The 20,678-nt window shown below is 36.0% G+C and overlaps 1 long non-coding RNA gene across 1 annotated transcript; it reads left to right on the top strand.

The window, feature by feature from the left end:
• Window positions 1-1,780: 1,780 nt before the first annotated feature.
• LOC308696452 lies at window positions 1,781-20,126 on the top strand. Its single transcript, XR_014030820.1, has 5 exons — window positions 1,781-1,850; window positions 15,747-15,791; window positions 15,888-16,115; window positions 17,196-17,342; window positions 17,693-20,126. It is a non-coding gene; the product is annotated as an uncharacterized lncRNA (long non-coding RNA).
• The last annotated feature ends 552 nt before the right edge of the window (window positions 20,127-20,678 follow it).

Here is a 20,678-nt window from a genome sequence, read left to right as displayed (position 1 = left end):
TATATAGTAAAGTGGTGAATGGCTTTCATTTAGCAGCTTCTCAGTCTATCCCACCATCATGGTGTCAGTTCTCGGCATTATGTTGGTGTTGTTCTGCTACCATTGTGTGGTTTCCCATTTATCTGAAGTGTTTTGAGTTTTTGTTGACTTGTGACAGCTTCAAAAGGATACATGTAATGGAAGACAGAAAGTCAGCTATTACAAATAAAGAAAAGGTCATTTTTGTTAACGCTAAAACACAACGCAATGAAGTTCAACATTCAAAATACAGGTAAAACACCTGTAAAAAATAAATACGGAAAATTCCGTCAAATTAATACAGTGCCCTATTTTTACGGATTTTTTTATAGTGCGGGAACCAGCAAACGCTTTTTTTTTTTTTTTTACGCAAATAACTAAACAAAGGTAAGAGGCAGTCCCTCACGGACAACTGCCACACACACATAAATGAAATACAATGTAAAGTCCAGACCTGGTCCTTTCTCGTCCTTCACTGTCGTCACTCCACCTGTAATCCTCAGATTAGCTCCTCTGTGAGAAACTCGAGGCCTCCGTTGTCCCTCTCGCTCCGTACCCGCGGCTCTCGGCCCCGTCCTGCTTACACAACTACATAAAGAAGATTTGATAGTTGGCTATATGTTTGGATTCCTGCCCATGAATAGATGGAAATGAGGTTGTTGATAAACTGGCAAAGTTATCACCAAAATTGCAAACAGTAAAAAATGAATATCCCATTAAAGGTGCACTGTGTAATTTTTAGCGGCATCTAGCGTTGAGGTTGCGAATTGCAATCATCAGAAGTTACGGTGGTCGACAGGAAAAGATGTCGTCGTCTGAGACAGCAGAGAGTAGCCAGTTCAGCAATGAGGTTTCTTTACAAAGATAAATTAAGAAATTATGTTTACTTAATTATTCAGTAAAACGATATGTTATTGCGAATATTATTGTAACTTGTTCATCATTGTGTCAGTGTTTTATTCGTTGACTTTAGCTAGTTTCTTTGCACGAAGAACAACATATTGTATATTGTCCGTTTAGGGCTCCTGTAGAAACACGTCGACGTAAGGGGACCCGCGGTGTGTGTAGACAGAAATGGCTCATTCTGAGGTGATAAAAACACAGCGGCTCATTATGTAAGGTCTTTATACACCACTGAAAACACAGTTATGTATATGATATTGCATTTCTGTCAATAGATTCTCCAAAATTATACACAATGCACCTTTAAGTAAAGTTGGGGGGAAGCTCTTATAAAGAGACAAATGGTGAAAATGGCCAGAATACTGGGAAATAAAGGATACAGGTAAACATAATGTCCAGAAACAGGTTGGTTGGTAAAGTGATGGGGCAGGAACCGAAAGGAAGAGGCCGTCTTTACTCGATAAGGATTTATGGGCACATCGGACTCAGGTAAACACCCAATATGTGCAAATTGTGATGAAATGGAATCGGAGCAACATGTGCTGTAGGGCTGTGAGGAGGAAAGAAAGATCGGAGAAATGAAAAAGATCATCAAAATATTACTGTTAAAAGCCTCTTAGAAGGTCATTTTAAGACTACTGGGGTAATAGAGAAAACTTTCTTTCTTTCTTTCTTTCTTTCTTTCTTTCTTTCTTTCTTTCTTTCTTTCTTTCTTTCTTTCTTTCTTTCTTTCTTTCTTTCTTTCTTTCTTTCTTTCTTTCTTTCTTTCTTTCTTTCTTTCTTTCTCCTGCTCCACACTCCAGTCTGGTAGGTGGCGGTAACGCGCCTCTAAAGCTGGTTGCCAACCGCCAATCAAATCAGAGGAAGAAGAAGACGTCACCACTAGCGCCCGCCCCTTATGTTACGTCAGAGACAGACCCTGAGCTGAGGTTAGTTCACAGTGCTTCTCATATTTACACAATTATAGAAACACAGTTTGTTCAGGGTCATTTCTGAATTGTTTTCCACTGGTAAATCGCTATTTGTGCGTATTTTCTTCCGGTGCCTTCGGCTAATTTCGACCGTATTTGTCATCACATATCCGTTGTTTCATAATTGTATTTTTTGTTTTCATATCACTTTATCAGGCTTGTGCAAAATTCAGAATTTCAGAATTGGCCTCCATTCAATTCATGAATTGGAATTTGAATTGAATTTAATCCGCCCCACAGGACATTGAATTGAATTTGAATTGGAATGACAGGAAGTGGAATTAAATTCATGGCAATTCAAAGAAATTCCACACAGTCACACAACAGAAAGAGTGTGTTGAGTCTCGCATGCATTCAGTGTTAGGAAGGTTACTTTGTAAATGTTATTGCTTACTGTTATTAGTTACCCATTATAAATGTGGTTTGGATTACTTTATTTGGATAACTTTATCAAAGCAAAGCAATTTCGTTTTAAGTTGATTAGTAACTAGTTGAATTAAACATTTTACCTCAGTAATACAACTAAATACAATTACTTTAATTTTGTAATTTAATAACAGAAATTTCATTTCACGTAACTATTTACTCCTCAGCCCTGCATACATTTTGTTCTAAAATATATATTGATCAAATTCTTGAAATAAATTACCCCCTCAGTGTTGTTTAATTAGTTTTGTTCCAATGTAATTTTCATTTCAAAGTAATCACACAAACACAAAGTTGTTGTAAATGAAGTTATCATTTATTCCAATGCAAAAAATTACTGAGCAACACTGTTGCATCTAATTCTCAATAGCTCCTCAACTCCTTTTCATTGAGTCTGCACCGTTCTGGTCTGAATATCTTTCCTGCAACACTAAAGATTCTCTCAACAGGTGCAGAGTGAAGTTGTAAGGGACTTCTGAAACTTAAAAAGTCCAGTGTTGCCCATCAAATTGTGCTTTCAAACAAATGTCCACCTCAAATTGTTTAGCAACCATTTTAAATACTTGGTTAAAGTAAAGCATTCTGGGAAATGGAGTCATGTTCCAAAAAATTTTTATTACAATACATCAAACTTAATTATTTGTTCTGTGACTAAATGGTAAATGGACTGCATTTATATAGCGCTTTCACAGACCTATGGCCGCCAAAGCGCCATAGCCTCACATTCATCCACCTCGTCTGGGGTTAGGTGTCTTGCTCATGGAAAACCTTGACACTTGGTCAAGTGGAACCGGGGATTGAACCACCAACCTTTCGGTTTGTAGACAACCTACATGAACCACTGAGCCACTGCCACCCCACATATTATAATGCAATCATATCTAAATATACAAATATGTATATGAATTTCTTTGAATTTTTATTGAATTGCAATTCTGCTTCCTTTAATTCAAATTCGAATTGTAATTCTAGATCCTGTTTTTGACATCAATTCAAATTCAATTCAAATTCAAGAATTGAATTGGAATTAAGGAGTCATTCTCAATTCAATTCTGAATTGTGCACAAGCCTGCACTTTATACAATAAATCCAAAATGGATAAACAGCATCATTATGCACCTTTTTCGCTACACATATTCTTATCCGTCAGTTTGACTGAATGAACTGTAAAATTTAATTTTATATACTTTTTTTCAGACGTCAAGATAATAACGTAACTTTTGGTATTTTAATGTGACAGGATATAATATATGGCAAGAGCTCTTCTCAGTCGCTGCTATTTTTTCGGTAACACTTTACAATAAGGTTTTATTAGTTAACAAATTTAGTTAACATGAATAAAGAATGGACAAAACTTGTGCAGCATTATTATTAGTTAATGTTAATTTCAACATTTAGCCTACTAATGCATTGAAATCAAAAGTTGTATTTGTTAATATTAGTTTATGCACTGTAAACTATTAACAAACAACTGTATTTTTATTAACTATATTAACAAATATTAATAAATAATGTAACAAATGTATTGTAAATCTCATTGTGCCCAGTTTTTGTAAATTATTATTATTATTATTGTGTTCATAGAGTGAATGTTTCACTGATTGTTTACAGTTTATTGAAAGTTATTTTCATAATTAGCGCATTGTCAAGGAAGGCTGTTAGGGGTTCACAGTTTAGGACCCATGGACCAGATGTTTAAAAGAAGACCCGGAGTCAGAATTATAAAAAAATTGAAGAAAAGTTTTACTGAAAATAGTTTGCAGTTTCATCAGCAGAAGTCAGCTTCAAGACTCACACAGGAGTTCGTAGGCCGCCCCACTTACAGTTACAAAGATCACAGCAGTTATACCATTTACAAGGTCTAAGCTACGTCATTACTTTACAGGCTGAATGATTCTCATTGGCCAAGAAATTGATAAACATAGTAATTTTCCACACATATACAGATAGACAGAAGCATATCTCCATAGATTTTGCTGCTGACACGTCGTGACCTTCTAGGTCGCAGATTTGGGTTGCTGGGCGCCAGCATGTCTCGAACACCAACTCAGTCAATCTCCAATAATGCCAGTGGTTCCTTAACCTGTAAGCAAGAAGACTAACACACACACCCGACACACATCTTTTCCAAGGTTGGATTTGGCCAGGCTCTAACTATAAACAGGAGTCTCGTCTCAAAACATCAAGATAACAAGTTCTTTCTCTCAGGATAGGACACTTTAGTCTAAATGGAAACTATAGGATTTAACTGACAAATGGTCTCTTAAACTATAGACTTCAATGACCCCTATGTGTTTTAACATGTTGAAGACCTTTCTCAAACACAAAACCAGTCCCTATTTAATTTCTGGAAGCAATGGACAAGTAATGTAAATAGTAAATAGGCAAGCAATGTTACTACATTCAAATATCAAATACTGACATTAAAGAGAATACATGAAAAGATAATTTCAGTAATCACACTGTTACACACATAATTCACTTCCATAACAAAGTAAAATCATTTGATATTTAGAAGGAAAAAGTATTGATTAATCCCTTGATTATAATCACTCATTACTTATACACTGAAGCAGCAGTGGATTCCAATCCACCCCCTTCAGTCCCCCGTTTTAGACCAATGTGGGGTCCTAAACACCACATCTGGTCTTTCCATAAAGGCTGCTTCAAAATTCAAGAACCCATGCTCGTCTGTCAGGTAAATTTTTTTTTTTTTTTTTTTTTTTTTTTTTTTTTAACAGACAATACATTTCCCCTCAAGGACTTAACATTTACATAATATCCCACATAGCACATATATAATTGATCTCCAGAACCTTTAGACATAGCTGTCTTTACATGTTTTACACAGCTGTTATTCATCTTGGCTAATTTGGTATCATCATCCACTAACTGATACAAAACAAGTACATATTTATTCTCTCGTAGCCGGGCTAAATAAGCAAGCACTGTTGCTGTATTCCTAGCATGGGCTAGACCCGCAGTCACTACTCAGATCCTAAATACAGACATGGTCTATAATCACGAATACCAGGACAAATGCACTAGTTTTCATAAAACTGTGATTTCCAATTCATTTTAAATTAAGAAAGTTAGTTAATCCATTATTTTCACTACCCCCATTATAGACCCTTTAGGTTCAAAACACAATGGTTGTCAAACCAAAATAAATAAACAACAAAAAATAAATAAATATAATAATAATTAAGACCCAAAATAATATCCATAATATTAATCCATAACCCATAATCAACATACTTTAAGTCTCTACTGAATTAATCCTTCAGTTTACAGTCACATAGCATGTATCATTTAAATTGTATAACATCTTGAACCTTTAGAATTAGAATTAGAAATAAAATAAAATAAATTCATGTCATCATTTCAATCATTATTTTACCACTGAAATATAGAATTGTTCCCAATGTTACTTAATAAAACTTTTGTTTATCCTTTATCTTTCTATCATGTTAATTCCTGTTAATCATACTCAATGCCTACTTTTTATCTGAAACTCACTTTTCACATTATTTCAACTTAATTTGACTTAACAGTCGTTTAATAAATAGTTCCATACATTTTATCAGAAACTGTATTTTCATAACATAGATTTTTCTACTACTTTTCTATTTCCCTACATGCCTCATCTAACCAGTACACAACAACCTTTTTGTTTTTCACTTCCCTCTTCCACCGAGTCTCTCACCGATGTCAGCCTAGTGACACTTTAAATTCCCTCTTTAGGGAAATCATGGTATTTTATTAATTCTTCAATACCCTTGTTTCCATAACATTCATTTTAACTTATTTTTTTTCAATACAACTACTTCTCACAGTATTCCTTTATTAAATGGCTAGTCTGAAAATCCCCAAAAATATTATCAGTATTGTCTCAGTCTCACATATCTTTACTGTTTTTCACAAACCAAAATATTATGTTACTTGAATCTCAACCCTTAAGACAGCCATATAGATGCTTTCTCCTTCAACCTTTTATTACATACATTGTAGTTCACTTAGACATCTAATGTCATACATCCATTTAATTGATTTAGAAATCAAACTTTATTATAAGTTATACCCACTCCTCCTTTGTTCGCCCACCGGCCTTTCATAAAAATCAGGTAGTCCTCTCTGGATAATTTGGATAGTGACTTAGCCAATGTGTCACTTTGTCTCTTTGCCATCAGTCTATTATTTTTATGTTTACCATTATGAGTTGTCTATTAAAATTTAGACCCTCAGTTGAATTTAGAGTTTTCCCAATAATGGATGACAACCTTAAACTTCACAATTCCAATTAACATAAATACTAATCCAGAGAGTAATTCAGATCAACATCATAACTGACAAAAGTAGTCATAATTACCAATAGCAGGCAGAGCTGGAAAACCAATCCAATTAAAGCTCGTCCCATGTTCTGAATCATCTTTTCATCAGATTGACTCAGAATTATCAGCTTCTTTAAAGTTTGTGTTTCACTTAACCCATCTGTAATGATAAAACGCTCATTCCAGAGGTTAATGACACTATTCACAAAATCAGGAAATAATAGTGCCACAAACTAACACATACAAGACATAAAGTGCAGTCACCATCACACTCACTCATACTAGACACACACGTTAACTGCTCATCTTCATTGTTCTCTTGTTGCTATTAAACAAAAAAAAACATATATATATATATTTACTTCACATTTTTCTTTCGGTTTTACCTGATTTTAAATAGTCTCTTAACCAGTTTCAAAGCATCTGTTCATTATTCATTTGGTTTTAGAAAAGTCAGCTGGGTTGTTTTGGTTCATTATCATTATTTTGATTCAGCTTGCTTTAGCAAGCCCATAACAGAAAGACAGACACAGTACTCAGTACCCTTCCTCCACTCAGCAGTCTCTCTCACTATACACAAATAATCTTTCCAACAGCCTTTTTAAGACTGTAGCTAAATTAATCATAGTCTAGAACCCTTAATAGTTCACAAATGTTAAAATACAAATGTTTTACTCAAATTAGTACCATTACAACAATCTAAAATACATTATGCTATGAGCATTTCTAAGGTTATCTTTAGTTTAAATATTCAATTCACCTAACCTTTGTTATCCAGAAATTTCTCTTAACTCATCACAAGCTGTCTTCATCTTTAGCCACCACCATGTCTAACGACATTCAGGAGTTAAAACTATCTTATTGACATATTATTTCAATATCAACACTTCTATAAAATTTCCTTGCCCATAAGGCAACCACCATCCTGTTCCTGATATAAATTAAGTTTGTTACTGTCTCCAAAACAAACAAAAATTACAATCACCTCATGGTCTCAGCTGGCTCTTGAAAGCCCACTTTGGTCAGCTCTTAAGCTATAATTCTCTTCTCTTCAGGGTGTTGTCCCCTGGCAGATACTTGTCACAATGGAAGACAAGCCATAAATTAAATGCGGTTTTCTGGTAAGTGGTACAGAGGAACTTACATTTCTGGGGCAGACTGCCGTGACTTTTTCACAGCTCATCTCCCCTCCCAATGTTTTGTTGATGCTGCTGGCCATACACAGTCATCGTTCAACTCTAATACCTTTCTCACAATTAAACACCTCCCTTCTATTGGGCAGGTGCCCAGTGGCGGCAAAGCCCTGCCTTAGGTTGTGCTCCATGTGGCCATTGGAAAATCTTACCCGTCTTTGGGACGATGCCTCATGCACACTGGTGACCGCTCTTTATCATCACGAAATCAGTTTTCTTCAACAAAATCAGTTCTGGAGCTTAAGGAAGTCACATTCAAGAGACACCAGAGCCATTCGGAGTGCCTAATAGTGTTAGCACAGGGAGACAGGTTACTAACAGCAGTATTTTTTTATTTTTTTTCACTAAAATCCATTAAACATCTTCAAATCAGTAAAATCGCAATACCGAGCTTATACTCAGTGAATTTAGTTATCACAACGCCCATTCAGTGTACTGTTACATCTTTAGCCCGAGCCATTAGCCCTGTTCCATGGTGGAGGCTAAAATCAGACCGAGAAGTTACTGGCCCTGAATTAAACTAGTCAAAGACATCACTTCAATCGTTTAGGACTTCCTTAAAGTCATCCAGCTTTACTTTTAAAACATTTACAAATTTCCCTTTAAATGCCTGAAATCTGAACTGCCTGTGGCATGATTTCCTTTAACATCTCCATGTCTATGGTTTTCAACTGAAACACTGTGCTTTACTATAAATAGCTTATTATCACTTAAGACACAGGCTCAGATAACAGCTTCTAGCTGACATTGAATGAGAGAGAGACTCTGAGACATGTAGGACTGGTACACTGCACTCTCATAAACTTCTAAGATCAAACTTTATCTACCATCTTTTAACTCTAGCCCAGCGTAAGGCATCTTTGCCGGAATTTACATGTATTTTTCAAACAACCATATTTTATATTTGTCTTTTGCCCACATCAGGGAATTTAGACATTACATTACAAATTTCCACTCAGATTTTGTCTCTGGCTGTTTCAGCCAACGCACACACCGGATTCACATGACATAAGCAAACTGTTTCAGCCAATCATAAGCCCATCTTCTGAAAACAAAACATCAGCTCCTAGTTCTTTCATGGTCAACACCATTTCTCCACATTCAAAACACTAACAATCTGTTTATTTAATCAGATGCCTTTCTACACATTTTACATTTAGCAACTGTTAATCCAGTAACACTGCTTCTGCTTATTTTAAGAATAATCATTATTCTAGTTCTTAATAACGTTTCAAATTTCATCTCAATTTTAGTTGTCAGGTTAATACTCACATTAACTTTGAAGAGGCTTTCACTCTTTGCTTGATGCATCTTTTGCAGTTATCATTGTCAATTTTAGTCATTATCTGTAATTTTACATCAACCTGTATTCATCAATTTACTAGCTCTTTCCTCCAAAAGGATTCCCTTAAGACTTAAATCTTTCAACCTTCTCTTAACCTTCAATCTTCTTACGACTTCCACCTATCAACTTTCCTTTAACTTTCTTTTCTCCCTTATTTACTTGCACGTTCTTTTCAATTTCTTTAGCACTGCATTCACATTCTTAGTTCTTTCTCAGACGAAAACTTCAATATCGCCATCCAAACTGTTCCACTTTCAAAACCCACAATACACGTCACTATCACATTATCACTTTCTTTTACACCTTCTGAGTAGGCATTTACAGTTACGGGCTAAATGGCCCTGCTGACCATAATCAAAACCCTCTCTGTCACCTTGCCTATAGTTGAGCTTCCTAACGGCTCCAACTTACTGCACACCCTTGAAGCAGTGTGTCCCGATCAGGAATGCAAACAGAGCCATTGATAAGCAGTTCTCTGTATTATTTTACAGTCCACCAGTGGCAGATTCAATTGCAATAGCCAAATCATAATCTTCATCATTATTATTGGCAGCACATTAATTTTCATAAGCTGCACAGAAAATCACTCAACATATTCTAAAGGGTTTTCACAATGTTTCTGTTCAACTTGAATCACATTTGTCCACGGGAATGATCCCAGACCCATAATTACATTTACTTGCTTTTTGTAATCATCGTAAGCAATACGAAGCTAAAAATTACAAATCTTTGTCTAGCCAGTCAAATTGTTGTTTAAATTTCCAAACAGAATCAAAACCTGACTCCCCATTTTCTTATTACATTTGTTTGAAGTCAGAGCTTCAGAGCACAGCTGCTTACAGCGTTTGCTCTCTTCTGTCTCACTATTTGTTACAGGACTGTTCAGGTTATTGATCAAGTTACTCAATTTGTCTGCCATTTCTTAATCACAGTTCAAACTCACCTGAAGTTGTTGCAGAGATGGAGGCGGCGATCTTTAAACAACACAGCTTGGCTTCTGCATGATGAAACTGCAAAGTATACTCCAACATCACAGTTACATATACTGGTCCACGCCAATTTGGGTCACAACTTTTATTTTTCTCTTGGGATCATTCCTGATGCATCCCTGGCAAACAACCTTATTTTTGTTAGTATCCCTAACTGCCTCATCCACTAAATTCGGGGTACTCTTCTCAGTCGCTGCTATTTTTTCGGTAACACTTTACAATAAGGTTTTATTAGTTAACAAATTTAGTTAACATGAATAAAGAATGGACAAAACTTGTGCAGCATTATTATTAGTTAATGTTAATTTCAACATTTAGCCTACTAATGCATTGAAATCAAAAGTTGTATTTGTTAATATTAGTTTATGCACTGTAAACTATTAACAAACAACTGTATTTTTATTAACTATATTAACAAATATTAATAAATAATGTAACAAATGTATTGTAAATCTCATTGTGCCCAGTTTTTGTAAATTATTATTATTATTATTGTGTTCATAGAGTGAATGTTTCACTGATTGTTTACAGTTTATTGAAAGTTATTTTCATAATTAGCGCATTGTCAAGGAAGGCTGTTAGGGGTTCACAGTTTAGGACCCATGGACCAGATGTTTAAAAGAAGACCCGGAGTCAGAATTATAAAAAAATTGAAGAAAAGTTTTACTGAAAATAGTTTGCAGTTTCATCAGCAGAAGTCAGCTTCAAGACTCACACAGGAGTTCGTAGGCCGCCCCACTTACAGTTACAAAGATCACAGCAGTTATACCATTTACAAGGTCTAAGCTACGTCATTACTTTACAGGCTGAATGATTCTCATTGGCCAAGAAATTGATAAACATAGTAATTTTCCACACATATACAGATAGACAGAAGCATATCTCCATAGATTTTGCTGCTGACACGTCGTGACCTTCTAGGTCGCAGATTTGGGTTGCTGGGCGCCAGCATGTCTCGAACACCAACTCAGTCAATCTCCAATAATGCCAGTGGTTCCTTAACCTGTAAGCAAGAAGACTAACACACACACCCGACACACATCTTTTCCAAGGTTGGATTTGGCCAGGCTCTAACTATAAACAGGAGTCTCGTCTCAAAACATCAAGATAACAAGTTCTTTCTCTCAGGATAGGACACTTTAGTCTAAATGGAAACTATAGGATTTAACTGACAAATGGTCTCTTAAACTATAGACTTCAATGACCCCTATGTGTTTTAACATGTTGAAGACCTTTCTCAAACACAAAACCAGTCCCTATTTAATTTCTGGAAGCAATGGACAAGTAATGTAAATAGTAAATAGGCAAGCAATGTTACTACATTCAAATATCAAATACTGACATTAAAGAGAATACATGAAAAGATAATTTCAGTAATCACACTGTTACACACATAATTCACTTCCATAACAAAGTAAAATCATTTGATATTTAGAAGGAAAAAGTATTGATTAATCCCTTGATTATAATCACTCATTACTTATACACTGAAGCAGCAGTGGATTCCAATCCACCCCCTTCAAGGCCATGGGGTGATAGGAGTGCTGTGGTAATGACTTCTTTTTGTGGGCCAACCTGGAAGTCATCACCCTGGTTCCCTCAACGTTGGCTTTTTGATTATTGCAGAATATAAGGTATATATGACTTAACAAAAGCTTTTGATTCTTACATGTTTTGTTTATTGTGAATAATCTTCACAAATTAATACAACGTTTATGAATTTTGAAGCGTAATTACAATCGGCAGAAGTCAAACTAGGCTATAAACTACACCACAGTCACACTTCAACATCACCATCACTTTTCAGTCTTTAAAAAAAGAAAGTTGAAAGTTATAATAGTTTGCAAGAGCACAGTTGTAAACACAAGAGGCTGTGAAAGCAGACCATGTTGCTGGGCAATCTTGCCGGTCGATTGTTTCTTGGGCACTTTCCCATTGAAAATGGGCAATAAATTTCTATCTGGATAATTTAGATCGGTCGTGGGCCCTGTGTCTCATCTGGTTTGCCGTTGATGGCAGCATTGCAAAGCAATATTGCCCAAAAAGTTGCCCTGTGTATCATCACCTGAAGAGTTTTACCTGTTAGCAGAGGTGTCGCTAGACCCTTTTTTACAGTAAAATCTGGCTGTGCCTTAGTAAAATTCCTGTTAAATAATTTTCTGATGAGGTAGATTACAGTAGATACGTATGAAAATAGGCTTTCCTATTCAGTGAACATTATAATTTACATTAATTGAATTAGGAATGGGCATTTTTCAAAAATATTGTATTCGAATATTTGGGCTCATAAACAACGAATTTTTGTTTATTTAAATGACGTTTAACAAGAAAGATTTTTTTATCCATTTGTGTCACAATTTCTGAACAAGCTTGCAATTAGGCAATACACAGAACAAGCTTACGTTATATCTTTTTAAACATTAAACAATATGTGTAAAAAAATATATAAAGAACAAAAGCATTTAAGCTCAAGCAGCACAAACGGGTAAAAACACTAATAAAGCAGACTGGCCAATTATTGTAGACTGTACATATGCACTCGAGTCAGCATATAATTTTACCGTGTTTATATTGTTTCACGTGTTCATGTTGAGAAAAACAATAATATATAGCCTACACATGCTCAAGTGAGAAAAGTCACATAGGCGGAGGGTGAACTCAAATGAGAGTTAGTAGACATGTAGGTGCAGGTTACTTATAGTTAACAGAATGTGTTAAAGGGACCATCAAAATAAAGTGAAACCTATTCATTTGTTTATTTGGTTTCACTTTATTTTGATGGTCCCTAGCTCGTTGGCCACACAGACCATTTATCTGCAGCTTACAGGGGCTGCGTCCGAAAACTGATAAATGCTGCCTTCGTAAGAGGTAAGAAGGCATCAAGACTAGAGCCCGACCGATATGGATTTTTGGGCGCCGATGCCGATACCGATAAAAAAAGCCAGATACCGATATATCGGCCGATATTATTTATGTGTATATTATAATACAGTAGCAATATTATTTATGTGTATTATAGTACAGTAAGTTTGGACACACTTTACAATTGTTGTGTACAAACTTTTGATGGGTACTAGAGCCCGACTGATAAAGGATTTTGAAGGCTGATACCGGTACAAATATTTGTTGGTTTTAAAATCCGATATTCCGATATATCGGACGATATATATTTTTTTTTTTTCAGAAACAAAACATTAACAAATTTCCATAACATTAGTTATTTGTAGTTATTTATGAGTTTTAACTAAAATAATATGATAATGCATTTTAAAAAGAAACTTGTTTCTTTTATTGTCACAACAGAACAGAGGAACATCAAAATATATTAAAGTTCTGATAATTAAAATGTATAAAAATACAAACTTAAGATTTTTTTTAAGACTAAATGTTTAGTCCTTTGAACAAAAACAACAATTTCACATTCAAATTGACAACAAATTCAAATTGTCATAATTTACTCTCTCAAGTTGTTTTTTTCTTCTGTTGCAAATAAGTTATTTGGATGAATGTGGGTAACCAAACAGTTGATGTACCCCAGTGACTTCCATAGTATATTTTTCTCCTTTGGAAGTCAATGGGGACCAGCTACTGTTTGGTTACCCACATTCTTCAAACTATTAATATTAGAAAAATATTAGAAGGAAATTAATACAGTTGGAACAACATTAGAGTGCCTGTAAATAATGAGATCATTTTTATTATTGGGTGAACTATCCCTTTAAGGACAAGCGGCAATGTGTTTACAATTGCTACTGTCTGTTTAAGAGCTGAGCATGACACGTCTAATGTACACGCATTTGACAAGCAGATTTTCTCTCAATTTTGCCTTCACTTTAGACAACCGACATTGTTTATGTAAATCTTGTGTGTATTTAACAGTATTAGCACAATAATACTCGAAAGATAACTTAGTCCAGTATCCAGGCGCTGGTAGAAAGGCTTTTAGTGCATGTGAGCTTCACATGTACGCGCTGAGAAACGCACACGTTAGAACAGCGCATCAGCATTTAAAATTAAATGTTTAACCGACAAAGCATTAAAGCACATGCACATTATGAACTTTTGTGAACTGCAGTGTTAACATTTTATGTGAATATAGCCTACGTCGCGTTGTTCCGCTTCACTCTCTGCTTATTTAACCGCAGCAAAACTGGACATGAGTCACGAATTTTGTCATCCTTATTTGAGTTAAGAGAACTGATACGGATGTTCTTTTAATTGTTATTCAAGCAATGTATGTCTCGTGAGTCGTGACCAACTCACCATGAACACACTTCACCGCTGATCTCACTCGCGGTTCTCTCTGCCCGACTCTGGCTGGATCAGCAGGTTGCTGAATGTGTGGCGCGTTATACACGAGTGTTGCCAACAGGGACGGTGTAGAGTGCCCTCTGGTGGACAAACTATACAACGGCAACACTCATAACATGGTTGAAGGGTGTTTCGTCCGTTTTTATTTTATTTTTGAAATATTCATTTATCGGCCGTTATAAATGCCGATACCGATAGTTTTGAAAATGCCTAATATCGGCCGATAATATCGGCCTGCCGATATATCGGTCGGGCTCTAATCAAGACACGTCCGAATGCAATGTTAGCTTCACTTCCGGTCTCCTGATCGATTCTTAGATGTATCCTTCGCTGCCTTTGATATCCCACAATCCTGTGCTTTCCATTCGGTGACAGTAGAGCTAAAAAATAAAGATGGCGTCTGAAAGTTGAGGCTGGTCGTCAGTTTGTGTGTAAATGGACATTTAAATGGACATTAATTCCACTTATGATGTCATTTCTTGCAAGAAATTACTATTGCGTTAGATAAATATTCGCTTCGTTTTTACTAAAGCTCGCTCTATTTTACCGTTTACTGCTTTGTGAGGAACCTTCGTGCACAGTCATTGCCTGATAGGGCAGCGAGGAAACAAGTCACCGCCTGAGTTTTCAGACTCAGCCCAGAGCAGATGCGTTTACTCTTGATCATGTGACCTCTAAACAGGGCTGTGGATGTGGATTTGAAAACAGATGAATTGTAAGGTAATAATTATTTACTTATTAGCTGGCAAGTATGCAGTGATGTGATTGAAACCCATGAGTGTGTCCTTGTTTTTAGTTGTTTTTAGTTCTAATTTTGCAACCAATTGATTTTTGGGTAATTATAAAACATGCGCGAGACGTTCAAAATGTTTTGTGTGTAGTTCGTTATCTCCCAAACTTACTAAATACGTTTATTTTGTGGCTTAAATTACGTTACTTAGAGAGTAACATGTTTGGCTTGTCAAAATTTTTACATTCAGCTTTCACAAATTCATTGACTTTTAAAAATAAAGTTCTTTTTTTTACCAGGAAAGGAGTGGTTTTGATGTGGGGGGTTTTATTGTCACTTACAACCAAATATTTTTTTATTTAAACCCGAGGGAAACTGCAGATCTGGTGGTAAATAATAGTGAAAAATCCCCTTTTAAAACTGTTGCTCCATTATTACCCCGTAGCAGATTTTGACTTGCATACAAACCGTAAACAAAGCAGCGCTTGCTTATGAATATCAGTCATGTTGATCACTTTCTTCGTTCCAGATGGCTCATGTTGTTATGAAAATATTCATGTAATGGAAGGCTCAGGTAAGATGATGTACAATTAGATCAGCCTTCTGTCTGTGTCGTCTTGACTTATTTGCTTTTATTCTCGTGAACTGACCTGTTTGCTAAACTGTACAGCCAATCAGAGTGATCTCTCTCTCGTCGACGGCTCCACTGCAGATTCGACATGCTGGATTGGGCGAACCGGCCCCGCCGTGAGCCCGACTAGAGCCGACGTGTGGAAGACGCTCACCGATGGCCGACCATCAGCTTGGTGTGTCACGGCCCTTAAACTGGGACTTGGCAGTGTGACTCTTATATACAGACTGGACTGAAGACGGAGCGGTTTGACCAATCAGATGAAAGGTGCGTTTCAGCGGCGACACATGCAAGAATGAAATATCGAAGCTATAAACCGATTTGAAAACCACCACCAACAACAAAAAAAAAAAAAAACGAGCCGAAATCTCATTTTCCGTTTGTTAAACTAAACGAAAACACAATCCATCTTTCCATTTCTCTGTATTCCTTTTCAGATAAGCTTTCAAACGGGTAAACGTACATGGCCCTCTGGCATCTGTTTGCTGAAATAAACATTTAGCAGGCAACGACGTGATGAACTTCAGAGCAATGCACCGATATGAAAATTTAGACCGATAACGATAACCGATAAATCTTTGCATTTGAATTTAGATAACTGATATATTGGCCGATAAATCTGACATTTTTGAGAGCCTGATTACAAAAACAAAAGTCTTACCATTAAAATCCATGTCCCAAGCACACAATTATAATGATGTTTTCTTATTTTAATTTTGAATATTTTAATGAAACCAAAACCATCATGTTGAACAGTGCGCATCTGAAGTGTCTCAGTTAAAAGGAAATAATCCACTATTTATCGGCTTTAATATATCAGCCAAATTTTCTTATCGGGCCAATAACGATAACATTACAAATGAACATATATTGGCCTATACCGATATGGTGGCCGATATATCGTGCAGGTGTCTGTTTGGGTTTAATTGTTCTATATGATGCTTTAATTTAACTGTGGTTAATGAAACGGTCCCTCATCTCACTAAAGGACTGTTTCGGGAGTATCTATTAACAGAGCCACTGAAAAAACAATTTATTTCATGTCAGTAGTCCCCATTTTTACTTCATTTGTCATGCTGATGTCAACAGATCACATGTAAATTGACACTTACAGTTCATTTGATTGATGTCAAACTATAAAGTCTGTGATAAACCACATTTAATGTTTTCAACAATAAAACAATAAAAACAATGAACAAAAACTCAGCTAAATTACAATATGTGAATATGTTTTAAAGCAAATAAATTTACATTTTGATAGTTAGATCGATGAACACAAAACATGCTTAAAATGTGACAGTGTGGATTACTCAAAGCATCAATTTAATAACAGATTTATTTTTGCAGATCTGCTCTTCCCACAGAAAGTCACCAATAAATGCTGGAATATTCCAGTCAGCCTACAAGTGAAGAAGAGTTTATGAAAGAACATGGAGGACATAAATGATCCTGAATCCTGCAGAATAAAACAGGAAGATATTGAAGAACAAATAGGTTGGTGTTTGTTCTTGACTCTTCAGGTTATACAACTTCAGGCAGTTTATCAGATTTAGTGGTAGCAGTTAGAAAATCATAAGAGCTATGAAATGATGAATACAATGGTTTGAGGTTTATTGGTACCTGTTAAAGGCATTCAGTTTATCAGAGCAGATGTCACCAATGACATGACTTGTACCTCTAAAAAGAAAAGACATAAAAAATAAAGGCTAATATGAACAGGTCCATCATTTTAGTTTTGACTCATTGAACACAATTGCTTTAAAATTGCTTCTCATTTGAGCTTTTTTTATGATTTACTGAAAATTAAACTGTAGGAACTTATTATACTTTTACTTTTATTTTAGACCTGATGGAAGCGAATAAGGAGATTGAAGAACCGACTCAAGCGAAGGAGAAACATCATCATGTCAAAACTGAAGAAATGTCTTCAAGTGACTCATTGGAAGGAAAAACCCAACAATGTTTCTCCTGCCCTCAGTGTGAAAAGAGTTTCTCATGCGAACAAAATCTTAATTTTCACGCAAGATTGCATAGATTGCCGCACACATGTGATCAGTGCGGGAAGAGTTTCACAATTAGAGGAAACCTTACTGAACACATGAAAATCCACACCGCAGAAAAGCCACACATGCGTGATCAGAGTGGGAAGAGTTTCCCTCAAAAAGGAGACCTTAACGATCATCTGAAAAGCCACACTGTAGAGAAGCCATTCACACGTGATCAATGCGGGAAGAGTTTTCTACATAACGGGAGCTTTACCGAACACATGAAAGTCCACACTATGGAGAAGCCACACACATGTGATCAGTGTGGGAAGAGTTTCTCTCAGAAGGGAAACCTGAACGAACACATGAAAGTCCACACTGGAGAGAGACCGTACACGTGCATTGGATGCGGGAAGAGTTTCACACATAAAGGAAACCTGAACGTACACATGAGTCCACACTGGGGAAAGGCCGCACACGTGTGATCAGTGCGGGAAGAGTTTCAGAAAGGCCGGTGTTTTTAAAGTACATCTGCGCACTCATACTAGAGAAAGACCTCATAACTGTGATCATTGTGGTAAAAGGTTTTTTAGGGCCGATGCCCTGAAGGACCACGTGAAGCTCCATACAAACGAGAAGCCTCACGTGTGTTCTTTGTGTGGGAAGGGTTTTAGACAGATGGGTAATTTAAAAATACATCTGAAAAGACACAGCGGCGTGAAGGATCATATTTGCTCGAAGTGTGGAAAGTCCTTCATTAGAGACTCTGAACTGAAACTGCACCAGTCAGTTCACACTGTAGAAAAGCCTCATGAGTGTCCGCAATGTGGCAAGAGATTCAAACGGCTAGAATATCTGAAAATACATGAGAGGATCCACACTGGAGTGAAGCCGTATCAGTGTCATTCATGTGGAAAGAGATTCACTTATTTGGGTTCTCTGCTTGGTCATACAAAAAGCGCATGTCCGAAATTACAGTAAGCAATTTATGTTCATATCCAATCCCAATGCTGCGTCCTTACCAAACATGACCCAATAACATGCAATAAAAGCTCTCATAAAATATATTTCACCCCACACGGCTGAGATTGTTAAAGCTCTCTCTGTCTACATCATTTTATTTTTGATATCCAGTGTTGCATAACAATCCGAAGTTCATTTCAGATTTGTTCTGGTCAGTTGATTTGCACCATGTGTTCATCTGTAGCTTCATTAAGTCTGAACAATTAATCACTAAGGGAGCATTTACACAACACTGTTTTCAGCTAAAAACAGAAAACTCTTCATGCTTTCGGCCGTTCATTTACAGAACAGCGTTTTGGGGGCTTGAAACCGCAAACTTTTCAAAACGGGTTTCAAAGTGCATGTTTTTGAAGCGATAACTTTATTGTCTCCATGTAAACTACAAAACTGCGAATTTGTGAAAATGACGACTTTATGCGCATGCATGTTACGTGTTCAATCTATAAGTGTTTCTTTACAAAGTTACATCGCCAACTACTGGCCTGGCAGCAGAATACAGCGTTTTTAGTCATTTTCGTGGATCCGTGTGAATGGGGATAATTTTGACAACTTTGCAATCTGTATGCGAAAAACGCAAAGGAAAAATTAGTACATCGTTGTCGTGTGCTTAACATCTATACTAAACATAACAAATTTAAACAAAATCTCACGCCCTCCACAAACTTATACAACCAGCAGAAAGAGAAGCTGGAATAAGGACAAGCAGTTCAGAGTGCAGTTTTTACAATAACAATCCTTTCATAGTTGTTTTTTATATCTTTGTAGTTTTGAACAATATCTGGCACGCTTTTGATAATGTACGTTTTCGCCTCACTGTGATGATGTCACAGCTAGCGCACGGCCGCTCTCATAGTCATTGTTGAGTTTCTATTTTCAGTTATTTAATAACATGCACATAAACAAGTACAAATATTACACAAAGACTATTATACAGAAACATGAAAAGAAATGCATGTACAGTCTGAATATATTTCTGTTTTTTTAAGGGCAAGATTAACTCAACATAATGCATTACTTCTTTTTTAAACATTACAAAACATTGTTCATTTTTTTGAGAATTTGAAAATGTAAATGTAATTTAGCCAATAAGAGAATAAAATCAATCAAATATGTATGAATTAACTAACTAAACTAAACTAAATTTATAATCAATAATCAAGCCAGTGCTGCATATGGCCTTTGGCTTTTCCTGTTTATATTTCATCACATTTCATTTGTAGATCAGCTAATTTTCTTCTGATAAATTTTCTAATAAACTGGTTATGCCCCCAACTATATTTCTTTCCTCAGCTTTCCAAGACTTGGCCTGTTGGCTGCCAAAAAAATAATATTATTTATGTCTATGTGTTTTTTTTTTTTTGTTTGTTTTTTTATGTGCTTTAAGACAAACCATGTGTAAATTCATAAATCAACATCATTGCTGAGTATTTTCTCCTTAAAACTGCAGTGAACCAAAGACAGTCTCAAAAACACGTTTGAAATCGCTGGTGTTTCTGACGTCACAAACTACCTTGTAACCAATCAGATCAACGTGTGATCATCAGCGAGTGGATCTCTGAGCTGGTGTGAGTGAGTGGAGGCGGGGGCTAATTTGCATATTCATAGAACCCCGTATACTAAATGAGTCAAGGGTGTAGAGATACATTCAAGATATTTTAAGGCATGACAAAAAAATGTCAAGGATTTTTTTATATGTCATTTTGGTGATCAAAGATGAGTTTTAAGGGATAAAAGGGGGATACAACTGAGGGAGGAGATACCCTGATTGAGACGAACTATATTTGTATTATTTAACATAATAATATATTGAAGGTTTGTGTAA

Source organism: Scardinius erythrophthalmus (assembly GCF_964197995.2).
Source record: "Scardinius erythrophthalmus genome assembly, chromosome: 9".
In the NCBI taxonomy this organism is placed as follows: domain Eukaryota; kingdom Metazoa; phylum Chordata; class Actinopteri; order Cypriniformes; family Leuciscidae; genus Scardinius; species Scardinius erythrophthalmus.
The sequence above is the reverse complement of the archived record's forward strand: the minus strand, read 5'-3'. Positions and strand labels throughout refer to the sequence as shown.